Source organism: Filicampus tigris, chromosome 16, assembly GCF_054856515.1.
Source record: "Filicampus tigris isolate MCC_2025a chromosome 16, RoL_Ftig_1.0, whole genome shotgun sequence".
Classification (NCBI taxonomy): Eukaryota; Metazoa; Chordata; class Actinopteri; order Syngnathiformes; family Syngnathidae; genus Filicampus; species Filicampus tigris.
In genome coordinates, this window is record NC_141232.1 from 11342828 (window position 1) to 11366824 (window position 23997).

The 23997-nt window shown below is 38.0% G+C and overlaps 1 long non-coding RNA gene across 1 annotated transcript; it reads right to left on the minus strand.

Moving 5' to 3' along the window:
• Positions 1-1050: 1050 nt before the first annotated feature.
• LOC147134707 (uncharacterized) lies at positions 1051-12981 on the minus strand. The gene is made up of 4 exons (XR_015089958.1): positions 12896-12981; positions 1874-1959; positions 1326-1415; positions 1051-1182 (listed from the first exon to the last, which is right to left on the minus strand). It is a non-coding gene; the product is annotated as an uncharacterized LOC147134707 (long non-coding RNA).
• Between the last annotated feature and the right edge of the window lie 11016 nt (positions 12982-23997).

A 23997-nucleotide genomic window follows, 5' to 3' on the forward strand; every position in this document is an offset into this window, starting at 1 on the left:
TCAACTGCCATTGTAACATTCATCCTTATCAAGTGTAAAACAAAGTTAACCATAATGAAACAATAAAATGAATTTGACATATGACACAGTATTACACGGCTAAACACAAGTGATTTTCCCAGTGTTAGGTATGGGAATCAAAAAAGAGTTCTTTTTGAGAACCGGTTTAATTCAATTCCATGGAATCGTCTGTTTACTTGCCTGACAATTGCGCTTATCAATTCCTCTCAGCGGCGGAAACGGTAACACAATAATGCTTTTTGATTATATCATACTTGTGCCTCACTCTCCAGGCATGACCAATCAACCTGCGCTTAACACAAATGTTACATTAGAAGAACAGTTGTAGTTGGATTGAATATAAATCGATTAGTCATGCCTGAAGAGTGTGGCGTGAGGATGACGTGCTCAAGGCACGGCTGTTGCTGTGTTATCATCTCGGACGTTTTTATGCTAGTCACTTGCGACTGACTAGCACTTGCCAGTTGGTTACCAGCCTATCATTGTACATGTACAACAACATTGTACATTACACGACATTACAATGTACACAACAACTGTGTACAATTAAAACAATCCTGTTTTGAATGGTATCTTCCCAGTGAATGTTTGTGTTTTAGTGTATTTTTTTTTTAAATGTTGTATCCATTCGATAGTTTTCCCATATAAAATGTGTGTTTACAAATACATGGAAAAAAGAATCATTTCAATCGAATCAATTTCATGTATTTTTAAGGAAAAATCGGAATAGGTCTATATATCTTTATAGGGGTATAAAAAAATGTATCCACATGACACTGCATTTCCTATCCCCACCCAGTGTGCATTCTGTTCTTTTTCTGTTCTCTCTCAACTCTAGTACACCAATGTTCAGTGCAAACACCTTCACTTAGATCAAGGTCTGTATAATTTACTTGATATAATATACCCGACAACAAACATTTTCAACAGAATATAAGACAATACAATAATACCGTGCATGGCAAATTGAGGAATCCTTCTTTTATTTCCCCCTAGATAAGCGTCTCATAAAATGAAGAAATGTGTCATGGGGGAACAAAAAATTCTACAGAAACAGTCCTTAAAAAATGGAGCTAGGATCTTGTTCTTCAGGCCCACTGTTCCTGAGACATCTGAGTCTTGTCTGATGAAGGTGCAGTCTCTCTCTCGCGTCACTGACAACTGTGGTAGAGATCATAACAAAAAACCCGCTGACAATAACAAAATGAGCTATAACCATATGAATTTGCTTGAAAATGAACACTATATAACTTCAGTATGAAAGATGAAATATCTGTAGTAAATGATTGCCAATGTAAACAAACCTTAAGTATGTTTTATTGTCTTGCTGGGAATGTTGGTCATCTTGCAGAGGAGCGCAGGCCGGCGCATCTGCGAGAGGAATGGCTGCATCGCTGTGGGAGTGGTCACAGCCTAATTCAATCTTGGCCAATCAAGGTGGCTCTTAGACCAGCTGTCTACCTTGAACATGCGCTTAGATATTCTGAGCAGGCATAAAGTTTAGTTCGACTTTCTGTCATCAAATTGTCACTCTGCCAGACTCATCTCCAAGAGACTGCTTACAAACTGGATATTCTAGCTATAAACCTTGCCATTGAATAAATGATTACTGAATGAAACATGAATGGCATCCCCGGATAATATTTGGGATTATTGTTGTTTATCATGCATTATAGTGTATACCTTCACAGTTTAGTCCGTCAATATGTATTTGGAAAACTGACTAAAAAGAAAGTATGCTTCACAAAAATCTGCTGTTTCTCATTTGTAATCATTGCCCCACTTCATGTTTTGACCGCTTTTCAGAATACTCTGCCTCATGTTACCATGTGCTCACTCAGCACGTTCCCACCTGCACACATAATCCGCTGCACTTTCTGTCTGCTGACCTTGTCCTGGTTCCACACAATCGCCTCATAGTCCCACCAACAAGCTGATCTGTAATCATGCATTATCACAGTTTAAGCAAGTCACCGCAGCAATTTTAATCAAAGGGCTGTTTTTTTTTTTTATTGATGACATCTACAGACCTTCAATTTTAAAACGATTTCATTTCCCGTATGTCTCAGTCTATTGCACTATAAAAGTATCAGAACCAGGCGTCAGAAGTCCTGTGGGTAAAATGTCCTATTTTGAACTTTTACATTTGTCACCCAACTGAGAATTCAGTATCAACTTGAAATAACCTGTTGTCAGTACAGTGACGTTTTGATTTATGTTTTTATGCTGACCGTTTTTCTCTTTGTTTTCTTTTCTTGACCGCTAACTTTTGTTGATTCTCCAGAGATCCCTGCAGTTGAAGTAAATTATCAGTCAGGCAATGATGCTCATAAAAAGGTTGACAGGTAGCACGTACGATACTGAGATTGTATTGATCAGACGGCCATTCATTCAGTGGTACGTACACAGTAAACATTTTAATATACCCTGTGCTCAATATGGTTTACGATAATGGCGGCGATCATGCAAGCGGTGTGAAGTCCCAGCAGAATTGCCACGCAGCAAGCACATACTTCATTTTTTTGACCATTAAAAGATACAGTCACACATATGTGCGGTTGTCTCAGAATGTTCTGTTTGCAAATAAAACACTAAACACTAAATTTGCTTGCTTGAGTATGAGGAAAATGAACGATTTAGTGAATACAGTATATATTAAGGACTATTATACTGTATATACTAATACTACTATTATGGACGAGTAGGAAGCCAGCATCTCCTGCTCTGACTGAATCTGGGTGGGAGTCTTTAAATGTACCACTCTATATCAAGGTAGTACTGTAATCCATCCATTTTATGTACTGTTTATTCTCACTAGGGTTACAGGTGAATGAAGATTATCCCAGATAAATTTGGGCGAAAGGTCAGGTACACCCTGAACTGGTCACCGCCCAATCGTCACGCATATATAGACAAGCATTCACAATTTAGAGTTTTCAATAAACCTACAAATAATGTTTTTTATTGATAACAAATTAGTAAGACCATGGATAATTGATACCCAATGCAGTTGTGATTTCTTCCCACAGATACATATGTTGGGTCTCGGATTTACAACAATGGGCTGGATTTGGGAAACTGATATTTTTTCAGTTTCCAAGCAACCCATTTTTATACATTTCAAATGAAAACTGTATTGACCAAGTGCCGGTTCATCCCTGCTTGCCAACTGTAAAACATTAAGTTTACTATATAGTCAACCGTAAGACACGTGACCTGCTGGGCTGTTGAAGACCACCGCTGCACTAGTTAATATATGGAAGAGTCTTTCATTCATTGACTGCAGCTGTCATTTCTAATGGCTGACCTCCACCAATGTAATTGATAGTAATGAGGGATTGTTCCAGGAAGAAGCAGTGACCCGATGTAACTCGACCAGTGCTTACTGCCACTGGGGACAGACTATACAGAATATGAGGAAATATTGTGGTGAATTATACATATACAACAAATTGACTCAGAACCATTGGTTGTAGTATGCTTTTGTTTTACGATCATATATGACACATTTAGATTAAATATTAATGATTAAAGGGCATTATTGATTGTGTGGGGGTACTTTTGCCTTCAAACATTGCCTACACGAGCTATTGTGGTCTTGTGATGACGAAGCGCTTCCTTCTGCTATGAAAAAATAGAGTTTATTTAGAAAATGTTCATTTGCCACAGGAATTTTTTTTAATCTATATTTCTCAAGGTTCTACTGTCTAACTGGTTTTGTTTCTTTTACAATTTCTGTCATATCCTTCATGAGTAGACATTTGTGAGGGATTATGTGAAGTCAATCCATACCTGACTAAGTCAATGGTATGAAAAATATTGGTTCACTAACTTGAGGAATGCAACCTTGAGAAACTGAGGTTAAGCGCATTTCAAAGACGGGTTAGATGAGTTCTTGTATTTTGAAAGAACTGTTCACAAGGCTGACTCATTCAAGCAAGGGAAGTCACATTCACACGTGAGAACGCATCGCGGCTCAGGGCTCCGTTGAACTGCAAAGACCCTTCAATTGCTGTATTTTCTAACTATGTGCCTTGAATACATTTTGAGGGAGAGGGGAACACTAAGCAAATATGCAAGTCATCTGCAGGCACATGTTTTATTTTTATAAGATGCGACCATAAAGCCTCACATACATTTTTGATATTAAGATAAATAATATGTTGTGTTTGGATTGGTGATTGTGTTTAATTTACCTAATTTATCTTTGTTGCCTTAGTACTAATTAATTCACAAGGACATCATAAAGCATATTAGATTGTTTTTCTAAAATTCTAAAAAAAAATAAATACATTAAAAAAAGGATACCATGAGAGTAAAATTGAGTTTCAATTGATTTTTCCCTCGTGACTTTTCATGACTATAAAACACAAATGGGGTTTATTATTTGATACAGACGGACAGACTAGAGAGAGAGAGAGCGAGAGAGAGAGAGAGAGAGAGAGAGAGAGAGAAAGAGAGAGAGGGGGCGCAAGATATGGAGGGTAACGGAAATAGACAAAAACATTGAAATATAAATAAATTGCAACCCCCGAGAATCCACCACCAGCACTGCGGATGTATATACCCCTCAAGTGAACTTTATTTATTCTCAATTTTGTTTTTTGCCATTACCTACTGCATTGTCCCCTCTTGATCCCCCATGTGAGTCTGAAGGCTCCTGGCAGAGAGTCACGGATGTTGCCTTAGTCTCTCTCTGAGGTCTAACTCCGCCTATATCATGCATCTTGTTCCCCCTGCCTGTGTGCCAGAAGGGTCTTCTGAATTCATTTTTATTCCATGCATACTGGGAGAAACACACGAGAGAATGCAGTGTTGTTGAACTGCACTGCGTCATACTGAAAGCTGACCTTGTTGAAGGTCTGAATACAGAAAACAATACATGAGAAACACCCTCACAATGCAATGCAGTGCGCTTCTGCATTTATTCATTTTCGACCGTGAATCCTCATTAGAGTTATGGGTAAACTGGAGTTTAACTCAGAAGATTTGGGGTGAGAGGTGGAGTTCACCCTAGACTAGAGCACTTATAGGTAGCCATTCTTGTAGCTGTGGTCTTACGGGGTGCATTTCTGACATCACATCTGATGAAAACCCTACAGCGACTGGATCTGAATCCCCTGGTGGGACAACCTATGGACTGACTGCAATTTGCCGACCAGCCTGGCATTAAGTGGAGGGGTATGAAAAATTTCGGGCCTGACTGTAGGCCTATCCCTATTGCAAATACTGTACTGAATATTGCATATTCCAGTACAGTGTGGCAGGCCTTACACAATCAGTACTTCGGAAAATAGCATGTACACGACATTGATTGTTGTTTAATGTTTAGTTCGTCATGTAGCGCTGTCAAACTACCGGTAGTCCTTTTTGTTAATATCGCTGGTTTCATCCCAAAAACATACAGTCTATGTACAGTCGTTCAGCCACATTTTTATGCATGCAATGCTGCTACCTGTACTTGTTACTTTGTTAACACCAACATTTGCATACACTATGCTTATGGGATGCATTCTGCTGATACATTATTCACGATACTGCCATGCCACAGTTGATGAGTCATTCTGCTGGTTTTCATTTCATTCTCAAGTGCTTGTACACATACTGTATATGCTATTAATTTATACATGTACTGTGGGATTTTATTGCTACATAAAACCCTGTTCTTGCTGTTCACATTCACGTCTGCATAATACCCATCTATTCAGGAGGACCATGATTCCCAACATGAGCGCTGTGTCACATTGGTGTGCTGTGAGACAACAATAGGTGTGTTTTCTTGGGATGCTAAAACTGTCCAATTTCAAATATTTGGTCTGAAAAATTAATTTCATTTATTACAAATAAGCGTGTCTTTGTTCAACGTTGTTCAACCATGTACCTTGGCTCAATAAAGGTTAGGAAACATTAGAATATACAAATTCCATTCAGGAAGGCCCGAGCCAAGATTTGAACTCTCTCAACTAGGCAGACCAGCTAAATGCTCCACTGTACAGTCCCAACATACAGGCTGTGAATGTGCTCCAGTCTGATAGAAACATCAGGGGGCTTTTATGCAAGGCTCGTGCTTTAGCCCCGCCTTGACACGAGCAATGTCTGAGGGTTGCATGCAACACCTTACACAAGCACATTACAGCTTTACGAACATTATGCTTTGCACTCATACTGAGCAAAAAGGTAAGATTTCTACAATAGGACCTCTACAGCATACTAAAAAATAAAACATTAAATACTAATTAATAAAACAGAAATGTACATGACTATTAGGTAACGGTACAAATAAGAAAAAATTGTGGAAAAAAAAAAATGAAGTCAAATATTCTGACAAGAATTTAGCAATCCCACAAGCGCAATGTATGTTTTACCTTTTCTCTGCAAAGTGAGCCTTGCCATGTTCTTTTTGTGTTGTCAAAACCAAATGCATCATTCTAAACCAACCAAATTTAAGATCACCTATCATGTGTGGGAGAAATATTAGCCAACACAGACATACAAGTATTACATATTTCCAATATCTTGAAGTACAAGAAGATCCCTCCTTATCAAATCTTAATTATATTTCTTCAACAAAGACATCTATATTACAAAATAGAAAAACGGGGTGGGGGGGCGGGGGTTTTGATGCTGTGCCTGTAATTAAATGAAGTTGAGATTTTTCCCATTTAATTATGATTTATGATTTGACTGCAGGATGCCATTTGAGAATCTGCCTGGGGGGGTATTTAAACACGTCTTATTTGACAGAAGCATGTGGGTAAGATCAGTTGGAAACAGAGCGGCAAATTAATTGAGAATACTGCATGGATCATTATTTTTCAAAGAGTTAAGATTGAGTATAATGTCATACTGCAAGCATAATAATCCTTGCATTCATGTTTTGTTGTACTGGTACATATCAAATCTTAATTCAAATTAAATTTTTAAAAGGGGACATTTCATGAAAATATCATGATTTAATTGCTTGTGTCGAAATAGGCGGCTGGAGTGCTTATCAACCCATTAAATATGAAGTTAAAAGGGACACTTGATTGGGCTGAACATTGGCACTTATATAATAGGTCTGTATTTAATATGTTTCTTTACGACTACATTCAACACATCTTAAGGCCATGTCTCACTGAGAGGTGAAGTTTTGCAAGTGTGTGCACACCTAGTGAATGTTATGTTTTTGTTTGAGTTTGTCCAAGTTTGGAAACGGTCGCAAACAATTTTTCTTGTCGCAATCAAATTTTGAACATTTTTCAAATTTTAAATTTCTTTGTTAGGTATTTATAGTTTTCCCCAAACAAATTTATTGAATTGAAAATGCAAGCTTATGTAATTTTACTGATTAAAAAAAATACATAAATTCAGTCAAATGATCACTTTAACCAACCAAGTTACTAAAATTAGTTGTCATGTCTCAATAGCATGAGACATGGCCAGCTCCTCAGATTTCTAATTTCAACAATACAAGTAATGTAAAGTGTAAAGTGTTTAATAATTCTTGATCATGAGAGTAATTTGACTAAAGCATGTCACAGACAAATCCTTATGATGCCTGATAAATCTTAAACTGCGAATACAAAATATGTCTCCTTTCAATAACATCAGCCTGCATGGACATTGCAAAGTGGGGACCACAGCACTCTGTAGACCAGCACCTAAATCATTTATGTAAAACTCCCAAACCTTAAATGAAGGTAGTGCTCTTAAAGTCCATTATCTTCCTACAAGGAGTACCATTAATTTATAATAGCATATACCTGCTAAATGTGAAGTTTAGCTCTGAGCGCAAGCTCAAGTTGACAGGTTATCTGGCCACCTGGAGAGATGGGGTGTTTGAAGAAATACTTGGACATTTTGCCAACTGCTCTCATGTAAACTAAACACTACTGAATATACAAAATTCCATTTGATAAGATAGTTTGAGGGGCATTCTTGCCATTTTTAAGTTGATGCTAATCGAGTCGTTGTGAAAATGAATCATTATACCCAAATGTTGAGTCTGTGAATACGTGAGAATGTCACAGTCACGTTGTCGTCAAAATGTACCCAAAGATCAAACTTAATCTATTGCTTGATCCACAATGTGTTTTTATTTCAAAACAGATTTCTCAGATAGAAAATAACAGATATTGAGAAATCAGTGGTGTTGTGAGTAAAAGAGCCACAGAAAACTCAAAACTCTTGAGGAGTTGATCCTTACACTGCTCACCAAGTCTCGTGAGATAGGAGGATTTCTGGCGTAATTGAATTACACTCCATCTGGGGAGGTTCGGAAACTTCAGAGGCTCCAGTGTAAATACCGAATTAAAAAGGTCTTTAATCCAAATTAGAGGGGGGAAAATAACACCATAAGAGTGCTGCTCTTTTGCCTTGGGGGAACTTTTCCCATGTGTAGCCCATCGTCATCATCATCATATAATCCTTAACTATGCACCATTTGGACACAAGGTTATTCAAAGATCAAACACACTATCTGTGTTTCTGGTCTGAGACTGATGGCTTTTAAATTTGCTGCTGTGTGCTGAACTCTACAGTAGGAAAAAAAAAACAGACCAACACTCAACATGGATAACCTATTTTGAGATTAATCCCTGTCTCATAAAAAACCCATTAATGTGTCACCAATGGTTTGAACCGTTCTGGCTGTCTAGACTGTGTAGGCATCATACTAAGTAGACTTGTGGTTATTTCCTATATTTGTCTGTTTTCTGCTGACATCCTGTGTAATTTACGCTGTGATTAAAATGTACTGCGGCATGCTTGTCCCGTCCTCTTGACTTACTAAACAAACGCACGTGCGCTTTCAATCCATTAATGCCACCGAAGCGGACAAACGTTGTGTGACAGTTTCAGAAATGGGCTCTTAAAATGTAATTGCTATTCAGGTACACCATTATGTTTTTAGATTTATTCGTGCAGCAGTAGTTACATTTAGTTATTGTTCCTTCCTTTGAAGTTTAATTTATGCAACACTTTGCCTCCTCCGAAAGTTTTTTCGGCTCCAATAGTTTTATTCGTGTCAGTGGAGAGCATTAGTACCACACGATGGCCTACATTCCGCCTTAGAGCTTCATCAAGCTCACAAATTACAGTTGTGCAGCAAAACCCCAACGCCTGTTGGGTTTATTGCTAAAATCTAATATGTTCTCATATGAATCAGCTTGTTAATAAGCCTGCAGAAATTATTTACATTTTGCAGTTATTGAAGACACGCATCTGTCAACATTCTCAGTTGTTGTTCCGTCTATTGAAAGTAATTCATGGCGGTGAAATGGGTTCAGTAGTCCTGCAGGAGGTCTCCAAGCGGCCGTTTTTCTGATTGGACTCTGTAATAAGAAATGGATTTATAATTAAAGATTTGAGGCTGGTTGGCAACAACCACTTGCCATGATGAAAAGTTTGACAACCTTACTGGGAGGGATATTGTTTTCTTGGTGGCTGGAGAGTTTCATCAGGTCAAATTTTGAGCGCGTTCATCGAAAGACACAACTGAGACTTGTAAAATGAGTGTTAAGTGAAGAGTAGTATTTCCGAGACAGTCGCATTTGCTCTTTTTCCAAGTCAGTTTTGATTCAGTGGAGGGGACTAGCATAAATAGTTGATGCCATCAAATTCTTTATGTTTTCATTGACATGTGAGTTTGTTAGTTAGCAAGCAATAATGTGAATCATTATGATTCAGCGAGGAACACAATACCCTTTAGTGCAGACACAAATAAATGTCTGAAGCCAGTATTTTTCAACTTTGGTCAACATTGATGACTAGTTCATGTCAAATAGGCATGAATCTATTTAGAAAATTCGACAATTCAAACATATTTATTTATTTTAAATAATGATAAAATTATGACTCATAACCACAAATTTAGATTAGCTCAGACTTCATAGTACTAACAATTCATGCAACCTTGGTGGCTGGTCCACTAACAGAAATGTATCTTATCCTGGATCACTATATCACCAACAAACAGCTACAATATTCTTATTACAATCCCTGGTACCATCTAAAACATATTTGTAGTATTTCAAGATACAATTATAATATTCCTTTGTTATTTGCCTTTGTTGGTCAACGTTTGATATAGGGCTATACTAGCATGAATAAGTTACTTTTCACATAACACATCGAAGTGCTGGACTGAAAAAATTACTTATAAACTGTTTTTACTAGTTGTGTGTAGGTATTCCCTAAATTTAAATTTGTTATAATGGGGGCTAATAGTGGTTTTCTTTTTTCATTGTTGAGTAGGTGGTAAATTGAAGTATATTGTGCAGTGTAGTTTTATGAATATGGGAAGCAGTGGGAGATCAACATCTGGCAGCTGTTCCCAGCCAATAATATAATCCATTTTTAATGAGGGACGATTTCAAAGGAATAATTAAAAAGATAGAAAAGATGAGTTGTAAGCAAGCTAAAACCTGATGAGGAGGGAAAGGAGAGCATTTGGAATATTTATTTAAAGCCAATTTGAGGCCCTCTGAAACTATACTGCAACATAGGCCTATGATTGATAAGAATCACTTATTTCATACATTTTCAGTCCCTGTGCACACAGACGAGGCACTGATGCTGCATATTTTGCACCCACAAGTTTTGCGTGAATGACGACACCAAATAAATGTTTCATGGGCTTGTTTTCTGTGTTGGTAACTCAGACAGGAGACATGTAGGCTACTGAGTTCAGTAATAAGTTACATTTAGGTATATCTGGGTTGTTTTTTTCCTCTTTCATCTCAATGCCACAGCTATATTAAATTCTATAAAGCAAACAGATCTATGTAATTTCTCTCCACCTTCTCCCCTGTCAGCTTCCTAGGAATCGTTAATGCATCAGGCCCTTAACTGTACATTCCAGCTTGCATGAGTATTTATTAGGCGCTGTCACATATTGGCGCCATCAATAATTAGTCACTGCAATGCCATCTGGGTCCTAATTACAGGCGGGGTTCACCTCCATCAACTCGTTACATGTAGCCTATATCGCACATGTAAATCTAAGCAGTGGCATGGCAGCGTCCGTCACACGTTTTCATAATGAGGCCACAGGGTTCAAATGTACAGTGTCATCGAGTCGTCTTGTGAATGTAAAATCTGAAATAACAACCAATTATAACTGAAGAGTGGTGCTTGCTGTGGATATAAATAATAAATGATGACAAATGAGCTTGAATATATATCTGTAAAATTACATAATATGACTTTCACTGGCATGTGCTTTCGGTTGTATTGCACTCAAAAGTGTGAGTAATCCTCATCTGAATCAGCAACTAAACTCTGTATATTCCTTACTTTATCATTACAATTCATGCATTAGTCACAGAGAAATTAAGGAGAAATTTGTGTCTCTGTTATCAAAATTGAGCCCTTTTTAACATTAACAATTTAACAGTTTGCATCCAACTTAAATTATGCAACACTAAGCATTCCGTGTACAAGTAGTCTTTGTGGGGGTGTGCTGTTAGGTCATAAAACAGACTAGATGAGTCTGATGTGTTGCTGAGCACATAATCATCAGCTGGCCCCTGACTTTTATGACCTGTCTAAACCTTTGGCGATACCCCGAGTCACCGGTGTTTTATGGTGTCTCTTCCCACATACAAGGCAACAGAAACATGACAGCGGTGGAGGGAGCAGTGAGGAGTGTTACGGTAGCAATAATAAACTGTTGGTTGTGCTTGGAAAAATCACAACACTCTTGATTGGGAATTTTATGGGATTGTGTGCATTCAACAGCCTCTGCGTAAATGACTTTGATTTGGGAGATTGGTTGAGTGTGTATGAATCTCAAGCACGATCATCCATGAAAGGAGGCGGCTTCTTATTGGTGTGGCTGTATGTATATAAAAGGACATGCTAAAAGTTGAGGCTTGCCAAATTCCCTGCATTTTATATGTCACTTATGACTTTTTATTCTTGGCTGGAAATTCAAATAGTCTGACCCAGATACAGTGCAGACTGATTAAATATTTTGTCTCTGGGCTATTTCCGGCGCAATTCAGTGCAGTTGCAGCAGCTTTATTTATGATGATTTTTGTTATTATTTTCATAATGTCTATGGCCTAAAAACTCATTTTTTTGGGGTGGGGGGAGGGCGTAAAATGATGCTGCTGCTTCATGTTCTCATTGGCAGGTTACGACTTCAAGGATTACAGGATCATCGGAAATTAGAACACAGCAGCTGTCGGGACTTTTAAGTGCCATTAGACGGTAAATATTCCCTAACTGTGTCAGGCCAAAACGAACACACACCATTGTCATCATTTGGAATGTTCTTCGTGGTATACACTGTATATGGTTTTTGTGGAGGCTGGAACAGATGAAGGGAATCTTTACTCATTTCACTGTGTTATGCTTTGTATTTCTGTTGTGTAGATTACATTTACTTTTGACTCATGTCTTGATTCCTTCTGGTTCTTGTCTTGTTCTGCTAATTTTTCCCCCAACTTTGCTCGTCAACTCGACCCCTTGTGCCTTCCGATAAGCTTCCTCGGTCACTTGTGTCTTGTCTAGGTGTTCCTCGTTGTCTCGTCAGTTTCTTTGTATTCAGTTCCCTTGTTTCTTGCTGTCATTCATGTGCACATTCACACATTGGCCAGTTTAGAGTCTTCATGTGAGGGAAAGCTATAGAGAACTCCGAGAAAAGTCACAAAAAGAAAGGGACAACAGGCACACACCTCATAGGAGAGTCCAAGATGATATTTGATATAGACATACAAATACTGTAGAGAGGAATTTAAACTTAAAGAGTATTCTATGAGTTCTTATTATCTGATAAAGCAGAAGGATTATAGACAACAAATATTTTCCACGCGACTTAAAAAGCATTAGAAATTCATGGAAGTACTTATGATGTTATCAAGGCAAGATCAGAAGAGGCTTTACTTACTGTGATAAAAAAAGGTTTTCATTTTAAAATCCTTGTTCAAATAAATACATTTGAGTTCCTCCCTCAAAAAGCAATGTTAAGAAACCATTCATTCCCCCAACACTTTAGCCAATGTCAGAATTTGGTGCTATATCTGTTAGGTTTCCTGATTCTGCTCCTTGAGCCCCGCCCCTTCCTTTCCGTGTGTGTGTGTGTGTGTGTGTCTATGGTTGTCTTGGTGCAGGTGTGGAGAGACGATTGGTGCTGGAACCAGGTGCAAGTCATCACCATCAGCAGTTTACTTAAGCTAGGCCCAACCACCAAATTGTCACCAGATCAACACTCTCGATTCAGAGTTTGTGCATCCAGAAACTATCCTGAACTCTTTCAAGTATTTTCAGAAATTTGAACCTATTATTATATTGCTTCTCTGGTGATCCTGCACTCAGCCTGCCAACGCTGTGCCACGAACACCGCGTGTTTCCAAGACAATTTCTGGGCTTGCTCTCCGATCTACACCTTCATCCCTGTTTCAATAAACACATCACTGTATTTCTCAACTCGTCTCAGGTCTCTGCGATTGGGCCCTCCTCACACCCAGAACCCTGACAATATCCAAGCCTTCTCCTCCCATGTCAATTGAAGTCATGCCGTGTAATTTTGAGCCGTAACCTTTATCTAAGTGACCACTGTGCTCTCTCATAACCCGGTCATAAATCACACATGACGCCTGTCACATGTGGCGAAGAGGGGATGTTGAGGTCAGGTGACACTAGAGCATGGATTACTGCTGCCACAGGTCCAGTTCTCATCAAATAGCATTCAAGGTGATAATCCCATCAAGGGTACACAGGAATGTGTGCTCGGTGGTGTGTGTGTGTCACACTGGGTCATCGTGCCATCTATCTGTCAACAGAGCTGAATATAAATGAGTATACACCTCTTTGAAAAGTAAGTTGTTGGGGTTTTTTTTAGCCTTTACTCAATGAACACAAAAACAATTTCCAAAAGGATGATTGGACCATAACCTATCAAAGTCAATATAATGTTGTCAATTCCTCTGTACTTTTTAAGGAACGCTGCCATGTTTTGTTATCTGGTTGTGCTAAGGTTACATTTCTGTTGACATCTCCTGACTAAAACAAAAGTACGTCTGATTAGCCTCAACAGCACAAGTGTGGCTAAAAACTCAAAAGTGAGTGATTGTGTTTTGAGCGGCACGTGTGTCGCAGGATGACGAGCTATAATCCATTGAGAAAAGGATCTCGGGATTGAAAACGAACAAATCACAGTGCAGGCACATGACGCGCAGCTGTGACTTTGTGGCGCAACATCTGGAGGGAAGAGAGGACACGGCTGCACGATCCTTTCTGCCCCACGCCATGGCACTCTATTTAATGTGAATTATTTTTACAGCGCGTAGCCATGTGCGTCAGACATTGGTAAAGCAGCGTGAATTGAGATCAATTCAACTGTAAAGTATAAATAGAAGTTATTGAACCCACTAAAGCCTTTAATCCCCTATCTGATACTGCATATGGAGTGTTAAGCCTGTTTCTTAATGTTAAATGAATATAAATTTGAAATATGTTAAAACACTTGGCCTGAATCTGCTCACGTAAAGAAAAGTACAGTAGGCCTATATTATTACCTACCTGCAGAAATGATAAGATGACAGGTTAACCATTTGACAATGCACAAACTGGGATTTCTTGTGTGGTCCAGAGGCAGAATTTTTCCCTTGACATTTTTGATTTATTTATTGCACTATGTTGCTTAAAAAGAGTTGAAACATCCAATGTAATATATTAAAGCAGTTTAGCCTAAATATATCTTAATTATACAGTAGAGTCAACACTCAACCACAATTTTGGGTGAGCATGCAGTTGCCAGTTCAGTTTTCCAGTGCATTGTAGACTACATATTGCAGCCAACAATATTTAAATTTCAACATTAATTTGGAAAATAAAAAAAATCTCCCAACAATAAATCCAAAGTAGAACGAGAATACAACATAAACAAAAGAATTCTTCATTTCTATTGCTTGTTCTTCTGACCATGTTTTTGTGACAGCTCAAACAACTGTTTAGCCTAAACCTGCATTTTGTTAAGGCTATTGGCCATGCACTGCTCGTCTGTGTTAATCGATAAAATGGAAGAAAAGCAGAACTCAGTTGTACAGAGTTTGGAAAATATCAAGACATGTTTGTATAACATTTACTCTGTGGACCTTTGTCACATTGCAGCTCAGTCGGTTTATTCAGATACAGTACACATAATGCAATCATATTTTTTATACATTTGTGATACAACCTTCTGCCCTTTCTCGAGACACATAAGGTAAACAGAAGTTGCCAAGGTCTGGTACCTTGGTAACATCTGCTAACCTTAAAACTCTTTCGCTGCTTCATATTGTGTTTGGAAAAAAAAAAAAGAAAAACCTGCACGCCAAACCTTAATTTTGTGGAAATAGAATAGCTCACAAAGTGATTCTGTAAGAACACACTGACAATTTTTCCCAAGATTCAGAAAAAAAATACAAATGATAAAGTATGTTTTAATTAAAAAGTAAGAATAAATTCCAACTAATGGCATCATATTTTCTGAAGCACAAAACCTACTTTACTTGTAAGGGAAATCTGGCATTTCTAAAAACATTCTGTGCTTAGAAATAAAAATGAAAAAATACATTCAGAACATTAAACAACATCTTTCAGATACAGAAGTGGAAATTTCATTTTCGACCCATGTACGTCACCCATGTCATCTCCAACTCTACTGCATCAACAAAATGCCCCCCTTTGTTTTAGTAGCAACAGAAACAAATCACAAGAAACAGGCTCTGCCGCACTCCACCAGATTGTGGACAGTAAACTCGGTGTGGTGAACCCGCTGAGCCTGCAAAAGACAACAGAGAGAGCACACTTACCTTGTCATAGAGCTAGTAAATGTCAAACCTTCTGAGAGAAGTGCTGAGGGGGCTGCCATGCAGGTAGATCATTAGTTCCTACGTAGCCTGTAATTAAACGTGCACTGCATATATCACAGCATGCCGCATGGCAGTTGGGCCAAAAGTCCAGCTGACTCATTCAGTGATCACTGAATAAGTATTCACGCCACATGTATGACATTCATCTCATACATTTTCATTATCTGTCGTGAATCATGTTTAGCTTGCTTCGAACTTGATACTCTCAAGACAGATGATCATTTTTTGTTTTTTAACTGCCTGTTACTTTTCATTAAGTGCCTGTCTGCCTTCAGGGTGAGTAGTTTTTTCAGTAGTGTGTAGCTTTCATTTTAGCCAGATTATCAACAGTTTTCATTGAATCTTTGTCTGATTTATTCTTACTCAGTTGCGCAATTCATGTCCCAGCTTCGAGTTTAATTGCATTATGCTACGCTTTCCTGGCTGCTGCTTCTGAGTCTTCTGATTTCAACACTACTCAACAATAACTCAAACTCAATTGGTGCGTGATTTTTTTTTTTTTTTTGCCTCAGTTTTTATTTGGTACACTGCATGTGAAACAAGTGTTGAAAAAAATGTATTTGTAAACTACTCTGAGAGTGTGTCAATATAAAAACAACACAATTCCAAAATACCCCTTCAACCCTTTCCAACACCTTCCTTTGTATGGCTTTAGCTGCATAAAACATCAGAAGTACGACGCGTACTGCACACAGATATGGTCTGTGGTTTGCCAGAAAAACATTCAGAAATCTCATGGTCATGTTCTATCCAGGAACAGCTGACGCTTTGAACTCACCTCTTCAGTGACCCTCACAATGCGTATCAAACCCTGAGGCTCAATCCTCACTGCTGTGAATTCATGAATAATCACAATTTGAAGAGTCTCCAGCAGACAAAAATGCAATCAGATCAGCTCTGTATCCTTGACCTTCACCGGCATGTGAGAAGAGCGAGGCAAAGGCGAAGGGAAAAGAAATGTATAGTATGTATAGTGCAGTGCATGTTACTTTAATTTTTTACCCCAAAAGTTCGCAAAGGAAATAAATAATGTCAATCAATTAAAATTGGCTCCTATCATGAAACCTTTATTAAATAAGCAACATTTAAATAAGTATTTGAACATTTCTACCCGCCACGGACAAGTAATGGGACCACTGTATTACAAGATGAAATAAAACTGACAGACACTTAATGAAAAGTAATGGACTGGAAAAAGAAACAACAACAACACATCTATCATCCGTCCTGAGTGTCAAATTTGCATTTAGCTAAACAGGTAGCTTGTTGACAGATGCCAGAGGATCATGCAAGAGACAGATTGAGGTCATTATCGTGTCAACACCCTGAGGTCACGTATAGCAAAGGGAACTGAACTGTTGTTTTCCTTCGACATAGTGACATGTTGTCAGGTTAAGGGGCCATTATGCCTGCCACTCAATGTTTAAAAATACATTTGTAATGTGAGCAAAGGCGGACTTAATTTCTAATCAATTCGATATTTAATCGGGACGTGAGGAGTGTTGGTGGCTTTGTACTTTGGTTAGGTTACTGAAGGTATAGATCATTCAAGCCTGTTGGTAAGTAATGTTTTACCGGTGAATATTCGAGACAAATAATGCAAACTAACAAGACAAGAAGGGATGACACAGTTGAATAGAGAGATCTGAGACAAGAGGAGGAGACAAGGAAGGCACAAACGGAAGAAAACAAAACTCCGGATGCAAAACAAAACCAAACTCAAGACATGTTCAGAACAAAATCCAAATAATCATTCCAATGTCAATCCAAATGCAAAAATTTAACAGAAACAGAGTTGAGATAAGCAGATGGATAAAAAAGTTCCAAAAACAGAAACCGTGAGGAAAGCGAGGTTTTGATGAGCGGACTGGGGGACGAAAGAGTTGCACGCAATCAAATACGGAGCAGAAAGTTTTGATTGGAGGCAGACAACAGTGTGGAGATTTGTATTGTCATAACACTCCCGCAAGAAAAAATGACATGTATTGTGTATCAAATGTATAAGAGTTTATTAATTTCTGTGTTTTAAAAAACTTGTATGTTTGGTGTTTGGTTTTTGAGTTTGCATGGATAAACCTGAAAATGTGTAAAAAAAAAAAAAAACAAGCATATAACCAAACATTCAAATGCTAAACAGGAGACGACGTCTCACCAGATGTACTTCAGCGGTATTTTTTTTTTCTGCTATTGAAGGAAAAAAAGCACTTGAATGACAAGTTACAGTTCACGAAAATCAGAAGTTTGTCATCATTTCGGATCAGCTTAATGTTTTTAAAGTCCAACCATTTGAATAAAAAAAAATACATGCCATTAGAAAATCACTTCCATCTATATCAGTTGGGATTTTCCTGGAGTCCATCTGGCTTTGTATAGTCCGGGCTAGCAAAAAACCCTAAGTTTTCCCAATGATATTTCCTGTCGCAAATTCAAACGAGTGCACAATGCAAGCAATGACAGAATTACAGAACCTCCTCCATCCCGTCATCGGTTTGAATCAAAAGTTGGTCAAAAACACCTCCTACATTGCAGAAGAAAGCACATACAAATCTCAGAAGCTAACCAAAAGTTAGAGTATGCAATTCATTGTGTTGTGTGGTCATTACTGAAAAAAAGAAAACAAATAATACTAATAATTAAACATTATACAGCATATCATCAGGAGTCTACAACCATCTTGCTATGATGGCATTGTGTGTGATGTTGTAACTAACTACTGTTCGTTGACATTTTTTTTCAAAATTCATTAGCTGGACAGAACTTTGTATACTTCACATCACATAGTAAACTTCACAACTACATTATGTCAAGGTTGGCAACAGGGCTGGCCTTTGTTTCTTGACTAAACTAATGCTGTGCGACAATAAATGAGCTCTCGGTTGTAAAACAAAGTTGCAACATGGCAGGTAATTAATCTGAACATTGAATGTGGATGCAGTGAGGCGGTCAAGGAAAAAAAACATCCTTGCATGGAATGTAAAAAAAAATATATTGAATCAATCTCTTTAATCAGCTACATGATTTCTGTCTAAACAAAAGCTAGTGTGGAAAATGCGACTCCTAATTGAGCTCTAATCACTGCTTGCTGTAGTATTGATTCTGGTCCAAGGTGCTGAGAGCATGAGAAACAGAACGCTAACACAAAATTAAACCAACAAAGCACTATACAGAAAGTGTTGGACATACATTGTCTGCTGTCATTGCTAAAGTTTTCTTAAAGTTTATTTTTTGGGGGGTGGGGGGGATGGTACACTGTACAAACAATAATGGGGTGTGTGTTGTAGTTTTGTCCTTTTGCAATATTTTAAGTTTACGATCACAATCTGTGAATTCTCTGTATTTTTAATGCAATAAGTTTACACATGTTGAAAGATTTATGGTGAATGAAAGGCTGTGATGAAAGCAATGTGTGAAAAGAATAGTTGTAATGGCATGCTGGTCATTGAAATTTTCTAATTAGAACTGCTCTTTGTTTTATACACCTTGCAAATTGGATCCGATAATTGCCTCATGAAGCCGCTGAGAGCATTTTCATACATTGGAAGCTGACTTTGAGTTCAAGGTCCAAGTCCACCCACTAGCTTTCATTTTATTCTATGTTTTTGTGGATGGCTTTCCTCATTGTTAGAATTCGCTCCCCATCTGTCAAACTTTAATACCCCCATAACGCTCTATTCGGGAGAGCTCTCGCTACTCATCGCATTTGACTGTGTTGTCGCTTCTAAAGGTAATAAGAGAGAGCCATTAACTCTCTCAAGTGTCATCTTTCCAACGTTTGTGAAATCTTTCTCAGCAGCGAAATCCATTCAAATACACATACAGTAATTGTGGTGGATAATAGGAGCGTCGTTTGACGTTTTGAAAACAGAAAAAAAATCATGCAAAGAGCTGGATGATGTTGAGATGTAATATGTGGACAGTTAAAATGACACTTGCATCTATCTCAGCCAGTCAGACGCTCTCATATCTTGCCACACCTTCTGTCAGTGGGGTTCCACCGGCACAGTTTTTGAAACAATACTTCCCCCAACTCCTCCCCCCACCCTTCATTTTTTAATTCAGATCAGCTCCTCAAATGCTACTGTTCTATATCTGTGCTCCCTCTTGCTCTTGATCCTTGTGACTCCTCTCCACGGAACACAAATGAAATATGATCAGTTTCACTGCATTTAAAATGCAAACTTTCAGAATTTCATCTGGAAATGGCCATTGTTTTAAAAAGCACCCATCCAGTAGATCTGACTTATTTGCACTTATTGTATTGAAAATAACTTTATTTAGTGTCAGTATTGTCAACCATTTGTAACATGTGGACTGCTCTGGCTACACTTACACCATAAAGGAGAGCATATTTTCTTCTATTCTGTATGAAAGAAAGCCAATAAAAATGATATGATTCTTATACTTTACTTATGTTTATCGACATCTGTAAACATTTGGAAATATATATCCGGAGACCGTTTACAGAGTTATCTCAGCTGCAGCTCTTCAAAGAAAAATCTGATGATCATTTGACACTGATATTGGCCCCCCCAAAAAAAAGAGAGAGTCTGTCAGGTATATAGAGAAAATAGTAAATCAGTCTGCACTAGCAGAAGTTAAAATTTAGACTTTCACAGGATAATTGTATTGGAGTTAGAACATTTTATTGACTGACAGCACCGTATTAATTCCTATGGATTAAAAATAAATCAAATGGAACTTGGTCATTCTGAACTTCACTCTCCACATTTGTGACCACATGCAAGTGTTGACATAATAAAGATGTTTAAACCAAATATGCTAGGTTTTCTATGTATTCTTACAGCACATATTTCCAGCTGTTATGAAATGCGCAATATAAATAAAATTGTATTGTATTGTATTATCTATTTAGGCATCCATGTCATTCATTTCACTTCATTGTGATCATCAGTTTTAAGGAAAATTGTGATTAGGATTATGGCAAGAAGCTGGCAATCCAGAGGACTTCCTGAAGTGGCTGATCCCTGTTCTTTAGAAGAAGAGCACTTACCGGCAGTATGAATAATTCAGCACAGAAGCCACCTTTATGTGTGTTTTGTTTTAAGAGCCCATATTGTGTGTTTTAAAAATGGAATCAAATGTATAGTACATACACGGCTCCAGAAATTGTGTGCTGTGTGGGTTATGGAACCTTGAATCCCTATCCCTATCCAAATTCTCATATGGATGGCAAACCGTGTTTTATAGGTGCCTGCAAGGATTGCTAATAAGTGCTTGGCGTGTCATGTAGCAGATAAACATAAGCATTATTGTCAACAAAAAATGACTGTCTGCTGTTGTTTTGCACGGCACTTAATCACACATGGTCATGTCCTGCTTTCTCAAAGGCAACCAGTTTGAGTGGCTAGACAGAAGCTCTACCCCTGTTATTTTTAAAAACGTTGACTGAGGCCCGTTTGCAAATGATTGGAGCCTTGGAGCCTCCAGAGCACTTTTGACATCAATTGCCATGACAATCTGTTTCCTCTTTTTTCAGTTAAAACTATGGACAGTCTCATGTGAATTTCACCCAACAAAAAATATCTTAAAATTGTCCACATTGGTGCTCAAATCGCTTAAGACCCTTGCCATATGAGTGAGCTTCAGGCTAAATAAGGATTTGCAGAAATGCCACAAAAAGCAAAGAAAAAACAGGCTTTAATGTTTAATGAACCGAGGTCCCAAGATTAGTGATGTCTGCCCTGACATCATGTCATGTAGTCACAGGGGTATGACAAGAGAGAAATATTTTATCCCCCGAAATTTGCACACTCCTGTTCCATTTTATTTCACGAGTGAAAAAAATGAATTTGAATATTTTGAAGTCAATTTGTAACTATCTGTAAAACAGCCTACAATCACTTAATGTTAACACTTCCAGTTACTTGCAGTTTATGCAGTGTATTTCGTATTCACAGAAAAAAACACAGAGTATGTTAAAAAATGCAGCATAGTGTGAATGGCCAAAGCAATCTGCAGTCCCACAAGTAAAAACAATCTGGGGAAACACACTTATGTGTATGACACCAAGGTATCCGGCAGCAACATGCATTTGCTGCCGTCCTTGCATCACTTTGCATATGCTAGAAGAGTTTCCCTTGAGTCATTGTAAATACAAGTCTACGGTGTTTGGTATCACACAGCTGATATGAATAATGTGTGCTTAGCTGTTGCCATAATTAAATCCTATAATTGAAACCTGTGGGATTATGGTTTTATTCTCCACTCTAATCACCATTTGCTGCGATACATCACCTGCATGACAAAGATTATCATCGAGCGTGTTCCATTCTGCTGAGTGTGGTTGTGCACCTCCCTGTGGGTTCATGCCAATGTCTTGATTTGTCCCTGTCTGCGGTCTCCTGAGTGGGAGGCGAGACCATCCACCCTTAATGCAATCTCTCACACGGCAGTTGTCAGACACATTAATTATTTTGATAGAATCACAAATACCTATGTCAACTTAGTGTTTTACCTTTTTAAAGCGAAAGTCAACCCAGACATATTTTTTTCAAGAATATGTTCTATGCAAGACCACTAGTTGAAACAAGGCATTCTGATAAATATTGCGTTTGTGGAATAAGTTTATCCACCCGTTTTTAGCCATCTCTGGGGGCGGCCATTTTGTAATTTCTGTCGACTGAAAATGACATCATGTCTGACCTGGTTTCTGAAGCTGAGCCCTGATTGGTCATTACCTGAGCCCTGAGCAGTTGTGATGTCATTTTCAGTCAACAGAAGTGATAAAATGGGCGCCCCCTGAGATAGCTAAAAAGGGGTGGATTTTGCTGCTTAACTCATATTCCACAAACGCAATATTAATCAGAATGCCGTGTTTCAACTGCTGGGCCAATCTATACATGTTTTCAACTTTTTTTTAATCCTCACTGTAGTGAATTGTATAATTTTTACTGTAATCCAAGTTAATAATGCAATGAGTCATTACAAGTAATATTACAACTGCAGTGTGGCAATAGCGATACATTTCAAGACTGTCTGAGGTATTGAGTGCAAATGAGTTCACAGCAGCTTTTATCCAGCATATTCATACATCAGTGTAGATCCATGTGCAATTTTCTTTTTCGCCAAAAGAGCTTTTTCGGCCCTCATCGTCAAAGCCTTTATCAGTACTGCCTTTGTGTGTTGCAGGTGTGCTTTCTGATCACACACATGGACGTGTACTTACGTGCAGCTGTCAGGTCAGGTGGCGGCCATGAAAACAAGAGTAAGTCGGTGCAGTGTCCTTCTCAAAATGTTTTGTGCAACAGATGTGGCTCTAAATTCTGATCTGTCAAGCAGAGAGTACTTTGCAATCAGTGAAATAACAAAACAAAAAAAACTTTGTAATGTACTGGTATGAGGGATTACAATTACAGTAGCTCTAACTAGTGATGGTAGGTTATATTAAATTAGCCAACAATGCTTACTTTACCATAGATGTGCTGTTGTGCAAGTTAGGCCATTTGTACTTTGCAATAGGCACATTGCACTTGAGCTTCATTTATTAAATGTGAAATGATCTCAAACTTTGGAAGTCATTTTTGCACTCTTTCCTCCTGGCTTACAATTATTGCTTTGCCTTAACAGCCCGTGTGGGACAAATAATTTGAAAATGACGTAGCAAAAAGGCAACCAGAGGGATGACTCTTCTTCACTATCTTTGCACCATCTAAGTTTGAATTTAGACTTTAATTGTTTCTTTTTCACTCAAGTATGTAATGGTTTTTTCATACCACTGTATATATAATTTGAATGTAAAAAAAATATGTTAGAAATGTAAGTTCAAACTCACAAATTCAATTTCAATAATTTATTTCTTAACATAAATGTGAACAATACTTTTTACATACAAATTTTGATTAAACAAATAATAACAATGTTGACAACATATAAAACACAGATGTGCTCTTTGAGCTCTAAACCTCTAGCTTGAATCTTGCTTTTTCGTCCGAAAAGTTTGGAGCCGAAATGTTTAACTCTCTTGCTCTCTTTTATCACATTTTTATATTTCTACTTTGTTTAGGCTTGTGTAAATTGTGAACCCCAAGGAATTTATCTTGCTTTGGGTTGGTTGTTTATTTTGTACAGCAGGTCTTTCACTATAGTTGCCGTTTTGTTAGATTCCAGTCAAAAG